This window comes from Lynx canadensis, chromosome A3 (assembly GCF_007474595.2).
Source record: "Lynx canadensis isolate LIC74 chromosome A3, mLynCan4.pri.v2, whole genome shotgun sequence".
In the NCBI taxonomy this organism is placed as follows: Eukaryota; Metazoa; Chordata; class Mammalia; order Carnivora; family Felidae; genus Lynx; species Lynx canadensis.
Genome location: NC_044305.1, coordinates 5,209,658 through 5,222,597, shown reverse-complemented (window position 1 = coordinate 5,222,597; position 12,940 = coordinate 5,209,658).

The window sequence follows — 12,940 nt, the reverse complement described above, 5'->3', positions numbered from 1 at the left end:
AAGGTCCTTACTCAGAGAGCTGTTGGGGAGATTAGATGGGAAACGTACAGGAAGGCACTTGGCATAGGACATGGGCAGGAATAAGTTGTTGAGAAGTGTATTACCATCGCGTGCTCTGTGCTCCGGGAATTTCCAGTCTCCTGTGAAATATAAAGGAGCCCCAGAATCCCCTCCTTCCCTTTGGAGAAGTTACCCCCAGCGACATTTCTCATGACTTGTAGTTGTTTTATTCAGCATCCCTCACCCCAGCTGGACGATGCCCTGTGTGTCCTCAGTGTCTGTTTCTGTGAACAGATGCTCAGATGTCCCCGGGGCCTCTAGGACAAGCACCGTTGGAATCCAGGGGAATGGGGCGTCGTGTGGCCCCAGCTGTCCCCACACGGGAGTGGCCCCCAGGAAACACCCTGGAGCAGGCCCCCTCCCCCCACCTAGAGTTGGAGATATGGTCCCTCCTGTCTGCACAAGGAGCCCTGTGCTCATAGAGGGGCTTGGGAACATGCGTCCAGGAGCTGGCTCCAAAGGTGATGAAATAAATGATACCGCATGTTCGAGAGGGGCGTGGGGTACCCCTGTCTCAACCTGTGCTGTGTTATCCACAGCTCCTAGCAGCAGTTGGCACATATAACACACATCCACAGAATGCATGAATGCAAAACACTTTTGCGACGTGTATTAGGTCCTGAAGATACGGGTATCGTCAGCCCGTAGTTCCAAGTCAACAACATGTTTTAAAGAAATCATCGGAGAACTGATTATTAAGGACAAGAATATTGATGTCAGCTTCATTGTTCATAACACAAGCAACTAAATTAAGAAAAAAAAAAGGGGGGGATTAGTGAAAGAAGGTAAAGAAGGTCAAAGAAAAAGCATTAGTTAAAAACAATGTTTTCGGAGATTATTTGATGGTGATTTGAAACGTGTTTTATATAATAAATTTAAAAATAGGCTGCAGAACTGGATCGCAATTTTACACAAATAAAATTAGGCTCTTAGGAAAAAGACTGGAATGATACACGCCAAAATGTTAGTGGTTAGCTTTGGGGAATGGATTAAATGAAATTTACATTATTCTTACACCGTTTGCTGTGTTTTCTACAACGAACGTTAATTTAAAAGACAAACAAAGTTTTTCAGGGCTTCCTCAAAGCGCCTCTGAAGGAACACGCGCGTCTTCCGCCCGCGGCTCCTTTAACTCCGAGTCAAGACGCGAGGGGGCGGGCGCCAGACAAGGCTGGCGGCTGGGGCAGCCCAAAGTGACACAGGGAACGGGCCAATCCGAAGTTCGGATTCCGGGAGCTGTCACCGGATTGGACACGAGTGCGGGCGGCCTCGCCCAATGGTGGAGGAGGGGCAGGAGCCGGGCTGCCGCGTGGGTTTTAAATCCACGTGGTGGGCGGAGGGCGGGGCTGGGGGGCGGGGGGCGGGGCCCAGGGACTCGGGTCTTGTGCCCCCAGGAGTGAGCGCCAGTGCCGTCGTCCACGCCTCCTGGGCCCCCCAAGCCCGGGTCCTCGGCCTCGCCCCGCGCCTGCTGTGTCGGCAGGTACCTTGTAGGATGTTGAGCAGGTGCAGTGGCATGCATCCATGCGACAGACGTTTACTGAGCATCTACTCAGTGCCAGGCCGATGGCGTAGGCCAGAACCCACGAGAGGCACGCTGTTGAGTCCCACGCTTCTCTCCGTGGAACCACGAAGCAAGGCGGCTTCACCTTACTTCCCCCCTGCCCTGCTCCATCATAGCTCCTACTCTGTCTCCTCTGCAAGGACGTGAGCTCCACAGGGGAAGAGGTGACTGGGCAGGTACCCTGTGCTGGTGGAGGGCACCATGATTTATGTTCAATATGTACTTGTTGAATAATTATTTCAAAGACCAATTCTTAGCACCGTGGTTGAATCTGATAGATGGTAACGGTTTATGTGATAAAGAATGTCAGTTAAGGGGCGCCTGGGTGGCTCAGTCGTTAAGCGTCTGACTCTTGATTTCACCTCAGGTCGTGATCTCACAGTTCACGAGATCAAGCCCTGGGTTGGGTCCCACGCTGACAGCATGGAGGCTGCTTGGAATTCTCTCTCACCCTCTCTCTCTCTCTCTTTCTTCACTGCCCCCCTCCATGTGTGCTCGCTCACTCTCTCTCTCTCTCAAAAAAATGACAGTTAATAACGAGTAGATGAGTAGATCCCTATTATGTGCAAGGTGTTCTGGGATCTTACCCATATTACCTAACTAAATATTCACAAAATTACGTGTCTTATCTAACTTAATATTTGCAAAATGGCAAGTCTTCTCTAATTGAATATTCACACACACACACACACACACACACACACACACACACACACAAGTTCTTCCTTACGTCTCACTGAGATGGGCCTGCTTAGAACTTTCGTAACATCACGTGCCTGGCACCAGAAACGTGCTTCTCTTTGCATAGAACGGTCCTTCAGGAATTGAGGAGGCTGTTAAACATCACGGCTTCCCATTCAAGACCTGCGACAGAATTTGTGCAGCCCAGAGCAAGCCACAAATGTAGGCCCCTCGTTCAAAAGTTATTTATCGTGTCCAGGTAACGACAGAGCTCGGAGCTCCTTTTGAGGCCAGAGTCCCATGTGACCGACACAGGTCTCACCTCCCGAAGGGGGCCCTGCTCCTACTGGTGGTGCACAGGCCTGCCGAGTCCTCCGGAACCGCACATGGCTGGGTGGGGTCAGCCTGGGGCAGGATGGAGCAAGAGAGTTTCCAAGCAAAGGCACCTGCAGGTGTCTGTACCTCTGCAACTCACCTGGGGAGTCCTGGTTCATGTACCTGCACCTGCTGTAGCTGTCCCCTCTATCCCGGCTTTACCTTTCGCTTGTTATTGTGACAGAGCATCTCTCTCTAAAGTGCGTAAATCCCAAAGTAGTAAAGCCTCGGTTTGCGAGCATGATTCGTTCCGGAAACACGCTTGTAATCCAAAGCACTGGTATATCAAGGCGAAGTTCCCCAGGAGAAATAACGGAAACGCAGGTGAGAAATTCCACAACCCGAAAATAGTCATATGAAAATGATCCCAGTACCGTAACATACAACATGATAAAGGAAATACAAAACACGAAGAAAAATAAATTAACCTGCCCTTCCCTTTGAAAGCCTTCGTGGCTGGTGTCAGAAGAGACAGGAGAGAGGAGGGTTGTCGTGTAGGACAGCTTTCAACGATCACTAACGGAATCACTGCCGTCTGCTGGCTCAACGGAACCTTTTTCTTTTTGTGCAGCTTTAACGAGGAGCCTATCCGGTGACCTAGAGAGGAACCATTGGCTCAGTTGTGATCATGTGACATTCAGCCTCACGTGCTACTAGTTGGTTAAGCATCTGACTTCAGCTCAGGTGATGATCTCAAGGTTCTTGAGTTCGAGCCCCGCGTCGGGCTCCGTGCTGACAGCACGGAGCCCGGAGCCTGCTTCCGATTCTGGGTCTCCCTCTCTCTCTGCCTCTCCCCTGCTCGTGCTCTGTCTCTCTGTCTCTCTCTCTCTCCCTCTCTCAAAAATAAATACACATGAAAACATGTTTGCTCATCTTGCAGAACACTCGTGGAACAAGTTACTCGCAATCCGAAGCTTTACTGTATATAGCTGGATGACTTTTACACGGTATACACCTAAGTATACCACCCAGACTGAGATAGAGAACATGTCTCTCACTCTAGAAAGTTCCCTCCTGTTCCTTCCCTGTTACTACCTACCCCACCCCGTTGCAGAGATAACCACCCTTCTGGCTTCTTCCATTGTGGGTTTGCTTTGCCTGTCCCTTAAGTTCACATCAACAGGATCATACAGTCTGGGCTCTTTTCAGTCTGACTTTTGCAGTCTGACTTTTTCCCAGACTTTTGTGAAGTCTGGGAGACGCATCCTCCTTGGTGTAACGATGGTTTGTGTCTTTTCATTGCCCAGGAGCATTCATGACACCCCGGGATTTAGCCATCCTCCTGCCCATTCTCTTGACTCTCTTGTTAATTGTGTTTTTTCCCAGCTGCTGGCTGTTTCAGATGGGGCTGTCATGGGCGTCCTGGGGCTTGTCTCTGCGTGAGCACTCATGGGCTCACTGGCAGGAGTGGGAATATGGGGCCAGAGGTTTGGCTTGGGCAGACATCGCCAGGCAGTACCCTGAGGGGGTCGTACCAGTGTAAACCCCCATCCACAGCCATCTGAGACTTGCTGGTGTTTCCCCCCACTCCCCAACACCTGATGTTTCCCGGGTCACCCTTGACCTCTGGAACTGGCCCAAGGAAGCCGAGCGCCGAGACTCACGCTTGCTGTCCCTTACTGACCACTGGAGAGACCTTCTCGGACCCTGGACCTTCACCCACCGGCCCAGAGCTCCTTCCTCCTCCCCCTTGGGGTCACTCGCAGATTTCACAAGCATGGGGCTTCACGTGAGTGCTCCCTGAAAACCCTAAACAGGACAGACCCAAGGCAGGCAGGGTCCCGGGGCCTCCTCTTGGACAGTTCCCTCTCGGAAGGGGCCTCCGGTCTGTCACTAATCTCTTCTCCCAAAGAGAGTATCATGGACCTTGCATTTCCACACCTTGAACAGGAAGCTGTCTGACCTTTTTAAAGTCCCACAATCTATTCAAAAACAAATTTTAGGGGAGCAAAAGGGGCAGAATGGTCGTTTGGGTGAATTTTACACAGTGATTGTAGGTTGCGTCCAATAGTAACGTGCAACCCTTACAGCCCCGTCCCTCTGGGAGGCCTTGTGCTCTGGGCTTTCTGCCTGGAGCGTCTCCATATAAACTTCCAACAGCCTGAGGTGTCTCATCGCCCCATTTTACAGATCAGGAAACTGGGGCTTGGGGGTTTTAATGGGCTTGAGGCCCCACAACCCGAGTCCGTTTGTCCCCGGGGCCTCAGTTGTTGGGCCTTCTTCCCATACTGCTCCAGAGAAGACCTTCCCAGATGCGGGCAGGATTCTGATGGACCCCACTGGCTGTGTCTTGCCTGATCTGAAGAACACCGCAAATTTATTTTTTATTTTTATTTATTTTTATTTTTTTTAAAAAAAATATTTTTTTTCAACGTTTATTTATTTTTGGGACAGAGAGAGACAGAGCATGAACGGGGGAGGGGCAGAGAGAGAGGGAGACACAGAATCGGAAACAGGCTCCAGGCTCCGAGCCATCAGCCCAGAGCCTGACGCGGGGCTCGAACTCCCGGACCGCGAGATCGTGACCTGGCTGAAGTCGGACGCTTAACCGACTGTGCCACCCAGGCGCCCCAGAACACCGCAAATTTAAAAACATGAGTTGCTTATTTAATAATGAGCATGTTTCGGGGTGCCTGGGTGGCTCAGTCGGTTAAGCGTCTGACCCTGTTTTCACCTCAGGTCATGATCTGGGGGTTGGTGCATTTGAGCCCCACATGGGGCTCCACACTGACAGGCGGAGCCTGCTTGGGATTCTCTCTCTCCTTCTCTCTCTGCCCTTCCCCAACTCATTCTCTCTCAAAATAAATAAAGTTGAAAAAAAAGGATTTTTCACATTAACAGATCTTCATTTCCGGCTTTTCCTGGTAAATCAAAAGATCACACCATAGCAGGAGGGAGCTGGGTAGGTGTGGTCCCCTTTAGGAGAGGACTCAGGCTTGAGTTTGCCTCAGGTTCCCCACTCCTTTCATTGACTTTCTTTGCCCGTCATGATGCCCGTCTTGAAGGCACTGACGTGGCTTGCAACGGGGGGGGGGGGGGGGGGGGGGGGTGGGTGTCTCCTGATGGGAAGCGAACGTGACGTTTATTCCGCACGAACCTTTGCTGGCTCCCAGGACTCACCCCTTCCCTTTCTGGGCCCCTGGGGTAGGGCCTGTCATGGGACTGTTCTAGAATGTTGCTGGAGAGAGTCCAGGATTGCCATGTGACTGAGGAAGCCAGTCTGGAAATCATGCGTTTTGTTCTCTGCTTGCAAGGTGTAATTCAGCTAGGGGTCTTGAGTCGGGAAGTTACCTGGGTTATCCAGGTAGGCCCGATGCAGCCACACGTGTCCCCGTCACACAGGCAGACGGAGAGCTGACACAGAGAAGGCCCTGTGACTCCAGAGGTGGAGACTGCAGTGATTCGGGCCAAGCCAGGGAGGCATCACAGCCACAGAAGCTGGAAGGGGCAACAACGTGCTCCCCCGGAGCCTCAGGAAAGAGGGTGGTCTGGCGACACTGTGGTTTGGGCCTTGGGGTCCTGGTCTCAGGCTCCTGGCCTCCAGAGCTGTGAGGGAAGGCTTGTCTCAAGCCGCCAAGGTTGTGAGGATGTGTGGAAGGTTTGGAACTCTCTTTGTCTGACGTCTGGCCTGCATGGCCGGCCCTAATCTCAGCAGCCACCGTGAGCAACGGGGCGGGGAGAATTTGCAAAATCGAGCCCAAGACGTCTGCTTCTCATCTCTGGGGCAGCTCAAAATCAGAGAGATTTCGGAGGCCAGATGTCCAGCATCGGGACGTCAGCAGGGCTGGGTCCTTCTGGGGCCCCAGGCTTCTCTCCCGCTTCTGGGGTGGCCAGAAATCCTTGGGTGTCCCTTGGCTTATAGACGCCCCATCCGATCTCTACCTCTGTCCTCACTTGGCCTCCTTATAAGGACACCAGTCCTTGGATGCACACGAAAATCCTGTGTGACCTCATCTTAACTAATGACATCTGAGAAAGGCCCTATTTCCAAATACGGTCACCTCCTGAGGTTACGGGCGGGCCTGAGTTTGGGGGGCGCGCTCTTCAACCCGGGACCTTCCTGTTCCCCGAAGTTAACGGTCTTCGGTTTCTGAAACAGGGACGGTGGGTAGACACGTTTCGTTCGGGGCTCCCTTTCCCGGAAACGTTACTGAATCCATGGCGTGTTGATCGCTTCTTAGAATCGAGGAAACACTCTGTACGTCTTCTTCCAAGAAGCGAGCCAGGGCGGCCACAGCGTCTACCAGGATTTTAATCTTCATTCCCTCGTCCTACTGGCTCGTTCAGTGTTCGGGCCGCAGCTGATTTGCTTGTGAGCCGCACAGATGCGGTCCCTGACCTCCTGAGGCACAGAGCCCGGGGATCGCAAGGGACGCCCGAGTCCCCCTGCTTCTCTGCTCATCCCTCTGAGCGCAGAAGTTGTCAGGGAAACAGACGAACACACACGTACGCGCTCCGGGCTGAGCTGCAAATCTCACACCTGCCTTCTTGCCCAAAGCCTGACTGGGCAGCTGGAAACTCCAAACCTGTTCACCCAGGACAAGAAGATCACCTCTCGCCCACTGAAAAGCAAATCGGGGTTGCCTCGGGTTGAATCTCTGAGACGGACGAGGCCTCCTGTCAGCCAAACGCCCCCAGGTGAACCGGGTGAAGAGTCACCCGGGAGAGGCCGGTACAATTTTTAACACCCCCCCCCCCCACTGCTTTTGACTAAAGCCCACACCCCTGCATGGGCTGCCGGTACCCCACCTGCCACCCGGCCCGCCTGATTTCTTCCTGCTTCTCCTCCTCTGTACCCAAAGCGGCACGGCCTGGGACATGACCAGCCCACCCCAGGGCCTTTGCTCTTGCAGCCCCCTCTGCCTGGAATGGTCTTCGGACAGCCTACCACTTATAATTCAGGGCTCAGCACAAATGTCACCTTCCCTTGGTAGAATCCCCTCCCCCCCCACCGTGGGGGGGGCGGGGACCTGTCTGGCTCCTCTGGTCTGCCAAAGAAGCCCTGCTTCCTGCCCAGCACAGAGAAGGCACAGGGGAGCTGCTGGGAGAAGGTGTCAGCGACAGAGGCCTCCTCCCCAAGGAGAGAAACTGGCTTTCTGCTGGCATAGGTCGCCGTGTCCCCAGTTTGGAGCGCTATTTACTTTGGCCTTCTCTGAAGCTGTCTCAGGGTTCAAAGTGACTGGGGCAGCCTGTGTGGGGAGACGGCAAACAGGTGTTGGAGGTCAGGAGGGCCACGTAGGCCTCTCTGGCTGGAACCAGCCTCTCCCGGTGGTGCAGGGAGGCTCCAGGGTCTGCGAAGATTCAGTCGGCCGCCAAACTGCTTTCCTGGTTTGCTATCTGCAGCCTTTTCTCTGGTCCCCCGGGGCAGAGAGATCGGGCCTCCTTCATTTCCTGGAGGGTCTGGGTCTGGGCACTTTTGGGAAAAGTCTTAATTGGCTGTTGTCAAAGGGGGTCAACACCTCCGTGTTCATGACCAAGGGTGGCCTGTCACTCTGACCTGTGGGTCCTGAAATCACTTGGTCAAAGACTTGGGCGGGAGGGAGGAAGGGAAGGGGGCCGACAGCATCATGGGAAGAGAGCAGGGTCTGTGGTCGGCCCTGGGCCTACAGCAATCGCAGTGAACTCAGCCTGGTTCCTGAGCTGAGCGCTTTTCTGAGGTCTTTCCCTGAATTATTTCACAGGATCCCAGAATCCCAGGACCTCATTGTTGTCCCCATTTTACAGACGTGGCATCTGACGCCCCGGGAGGGTGGGTGGTAGGCCCAGTTGGTACAGACAGCATTCGAATCCAAGCTGTGGCATTTTGAAAACGGATGTTCTTGGGGCACCTGGATGGCTCAGTTGAGCGTCTGACTCTTGATAGAGGCTCAGGTCGTCATCCCAGGGTCGTGGGATCGAGCCCCACATCAGGCTCCACCCTGAGCATGAAGCCTGCTTGGGATTCTCTCTCTCCCTCTCTCTGCCCCTTGACTGCTTGTGCTCTCTCTCTCTCTCTCTCCCTCAAAATACATAAATAAACTTAAAAAATTGATGTTGGATCTGAATTTATTTATTTTTTAAATGTTTATTTTATTTTTGAGAGACAGAGAGAGAGAGTGCACGAGCACGAGTGGGGGAGGGACAGAGAGGGGGGACGGAGGATCTGAAGTCAGCTCCGCACTGACAGCAGCCAGCCCGACGCGGGGCCCGAACTCACGAACCTTGAGATCACGACCTGAGCCGAAGTCAGACGCTCAACTGACTGAGCCACCCGGGTGCCCCTGAATCTGAATTTAAAAAAAAAGAAAAAAAGCAAAAAAACAGATGCTCTCCCCCTTTAACGGAAGGACCTGGATTTGGAATCAGAAGACAGGACCGCGGCGGGGGGTGGGATAAGGATCACGGCAACAACAGCGACGGCAGCAGTAATAGTAACACGGGTGCTAGGAATCACCCCAGCCACGGTAAGGGCCACTTGCGAGCCTGTCTCGAGAGCTGCGTGCACCCTGTCTCGTCCCATCGCGCACAGGGGAGGGGCCGCGGTGTCAGCGACGCGTTCGTCCGCTCACTGAAGGGCTCTGGGCAGCCGTCATCGCTCCATTTTGCAGATGAGGGAACTGAGGTCCCACTCGGGGCCGGCGCTGCCTCAGGCCTGGGATGACACGGGCGTCAGGCCGCTGTGAAATCGGGCCCGCAGGGAGGTGGCCTGACCCTCCGGCAGAGAGAAGTCTCTTTTCAACTTTGCTGCCGTGAACGAGTGCTTCCTGGTACGACGTGAAGCGGATTGCAGAACGCAACTTGCAAGATGTGCCCGGACGGCACGTGAGAAGGAGGGCGGCCCCGGACACGTGTGGTGCCAGCCCGTGAACTCTGCGCGGGTGGGAGGAGCCGTGTGCCAAGGTCACGTCGCCCGCGCCCCTAGAGCGCGAGCCCGGGTCCAGGCGAGCGAGTGCCCGCGGTCTGCCGCCAGTCGCCCCGGAATCAAAGGGTGGGTCACCCCACTTCTCTCCACCTTCCTCAGCCTCACCAGCTGTGCGGGATCCTCAAGGGTTCCCCCCGGCTGAGTTATTGAGAAGCCAGTGAGGCGAGCTGGAAACATCCCTCTCCTGGCTTCACGCGAGGGCAATCCCAGGACCCACGTGTCGCAGGGGCTTAGGAACGCCGGGCCCCGATCCAGAGAAGAGGAGTTGAGAGAGAAGGAGAAGCGAGTACGTTTGTCCAGAAGGAACGGCCGTGGCATGGAAGGCTGGCCACAACCGCAACAACGAAATTCAACAAAAGTGCTGGTGGGGATGCAGCTTGTTAACGAAACGTCCCAACGTGCAAATAAATGAGACTATGAAGGAGCTTGAAAAAGAAAGGAAAAAAAGGGGAGGGGGCGCCTGGGGCGGGGGGGGGGGCTCGGTCGGTTAAGCATCCAACTTCGGCTCAGGTCATATCTCACGGTTCGTGAGTTCGAGCCCCATGTCGGGCTCTGTGCTGACAGCTCGGAGCCTGGAGCCTGCTTTGAATTCTGCGTCTCCCTCTCTCTCTGCCCCTCCCCTGCTTGCTCTCTGTCTCTGTCTCAAAAATAATAAACATTAAAAAATTAAAAAAAAAAAAAAAAAGAAATGTAAGCATGCGGGAGCTCAGGCGCCCGGGGGGCTTAGTCGGTGGAGCGTCTGACTCTTGATTTCGGCTCAGGTTGTGATCTCACGGTTTGTGGGATCGAGCCCCACGTCGGGCTCTGCGCCGGCCGAGTGGAGCCTGCTTGGGATTCCCTCTCTGTCTCTCTCGCTCTCTCTGCCACTCCCCCACCTCAAAAATAAATAAACTTAAAAATAAAAAGAATACGAGGGGACTCTGTGATGGGCTCCGGAAAACACGTCTGGGCTGGGTGAAGGGACGGCTGCAGGAGGAGGGGGGCAAGTCCAGCCCCAAGGTGGGGGGCAGCGTGCAGGCTTCCCGGGATCGATCGCACTTCACTTGTTTTGAAACGGGATCCTTTCGGCTCCCTCAGCGGGGCTGGTTTCCAGAGAACAGGGGACCCACCCGGATGAGGTCCTTATTCATAAGGTCTCCTGCTGCGACCCCAGAATGTGGCACAGGGCCTGGTGGATAGTAGATGCTCAATGAAATAAAGTTAAATTAAAACGGAACGTGGTTCTTCCAGACCAGGGGTGCCAATCCACAGCCCGTGGCCAAATCCAGCCCAACACCTACGTACGAAAGGCCTGGGAGCTGAGAGTGGTCTATGTTTTTAAGTTTTGGAAAAAGACGAAAGGAATAATACCGTAGGACACACGACAGCTAGATGAAACGCAAGTTCTGGGTCCATAAATAAAGTTTTATCGGAACGCACACATGCTCATCGTTCACACGTCTCTGGTGGCTTGCCCGCCGCAGCAGAGGTGAATAGTTGCGAGAGACCTTATGGCCCAACCAACCAAAAATATTTCCTCTCTGGCCCTTTCAGACCAAGTTTGCTGACCCCCAGCCCGGTCTAGACAATGGATCTCAGTCCTGACCGCACCCCGGAGTCCCCTGGGGAGCTTTAAAACTCCGCATGCCCAGGGGCGCCTGGGTGGCTCAGTCGGTTAAGCGACCGACTTCGGCTCGGGTCATGATCTCACGGTCCGTGAGTTCGAGCCCCGCGTCGGGCTCTGTGCTGACAGCTCAGAGCCTGGAGCTTGTTTCGGATTCTGTGTCTCCCTCTCTCTCTGCCCCTCCCCCGTTCATGCTCTGTCTCTCTCTGTCTCAAAAATAAACAAACATTAAAAACAATTTAAAAAAACAAAAACAAAAACAAAAACAAAAACTCCGCATGCCCAGGGTCTAGCCGCGGCTTCTGACTGATCCAGAGTGCCGGCCGGGCACGGGTGTGAGGGCGCCTGTTTGCACGCACAGCACGCTGGCCACCTGTGCCGTCCCCTCTAGCCGCGCTCGAAGCAGCCGCCAGGTGCTGGGCTGGCTCCGAGCCTGCTGGGGGCCCGGCACCCTGTACTGCTCTGCGGGGTGGGGGTGGGGGTGGGGGTGGGGGGGCGTCCTCCCTTTCGCCGAACGGAGAAGGCGACCTCTCGGAGGCTCGGGGACGTTTCAAAAGGCACTTGAAACGGCCGGCGGGGGAGGGGGTTACTCTGAGCGCCAGAATTTGAACTCAGACCCGCCGCACTGTGTTGCGACCGGAGGCAGCCAAGCCCTTGTCTGTCCCCGGAGCCCCAGCGAGAGCTACCAGCCGCGGCGGCAACGTCCTGTGGCTTCTTTCTCGAAAATCTTTTATTTTTGGCCTGAGCCAGCTAATGCTCGGCCAACGTATCCAAGGAAACCAGGATGCTTGGAGCAACTGTACCCACTCTCCCTGCTAAAACCATCAGACGGCTAATTCGGGCTTCTCCAGTTATTTATTTATTTTTAGACCCCCGTGTATCGTTTTACACCCTCTCCCCACAAACGCGACCATCAGACACACGTGTCCCAGGCACATGACGACGAGCCCGTTCTTTTCGGGGGCGGTTGGCTCTGTGCTCCTCGTTTGTGAGCCTTCCCAAGTGAGGCGTGAGCTGGCCTAGGTCTCCAGCCCACGTCCGGCCTCTTCGGGGTCGGTCTAGAACCTCAAGGCCTGAGGTGTGGCCCCAGGTCAAGATTTCTGAGCGTTCTCCCTGTCGTCACTCGGGGCCGGGTAACTCTCTGTCCTGCGGGCGCTGTCGTGATGCCAGGGGCGACGTCTCCTAGTTGTGATGAGCCCCGCGGCCTCCACACACGACCTCCTGCGTGTCTGCTCCGGGTGGGGGCGCCTGGTGCAGTACGGGACCCCCCGTTAACAGTTGGGCTTCAGGTACATGGTGACTTATTTTTGGCGTGCGTCCGTCCGTTCCATGTTTAGGACATACTTACATTAAAAAGTGACTTGTTCGGGGGCCCCCGGGCGGCTCAGTCTGTTCAGTGTCCGACTCTCGATTCGGGCTCGCGTCGTGATCTCGAGGTTCGCGAGATCGAACCCCACGTCAGACTCTGTGCTGACAGAGTCTCTCTGCCTCCCACCCCGCCTCAAAATAAATAAATGAACATTTTTCAAAAGCTATTTGTTGACATTTAACGGGGTGTCCTGCATTTTTATCTTGTAACTCTGCCGACCCTCACGAGGGGGCAACAATCACTCCGTGTCGGAAATCCCTGCCCCGGGGCCCGTGGTCTTACCCCCCCGGCCTCAGTTTCCTCACCTAAAATGCGCACAGTATTAATACAGACCTTGTCAGCATGTTCCGGGCACTAGAGGAGCAGAGGCAGGTGGGTGTCCCCAGCCAG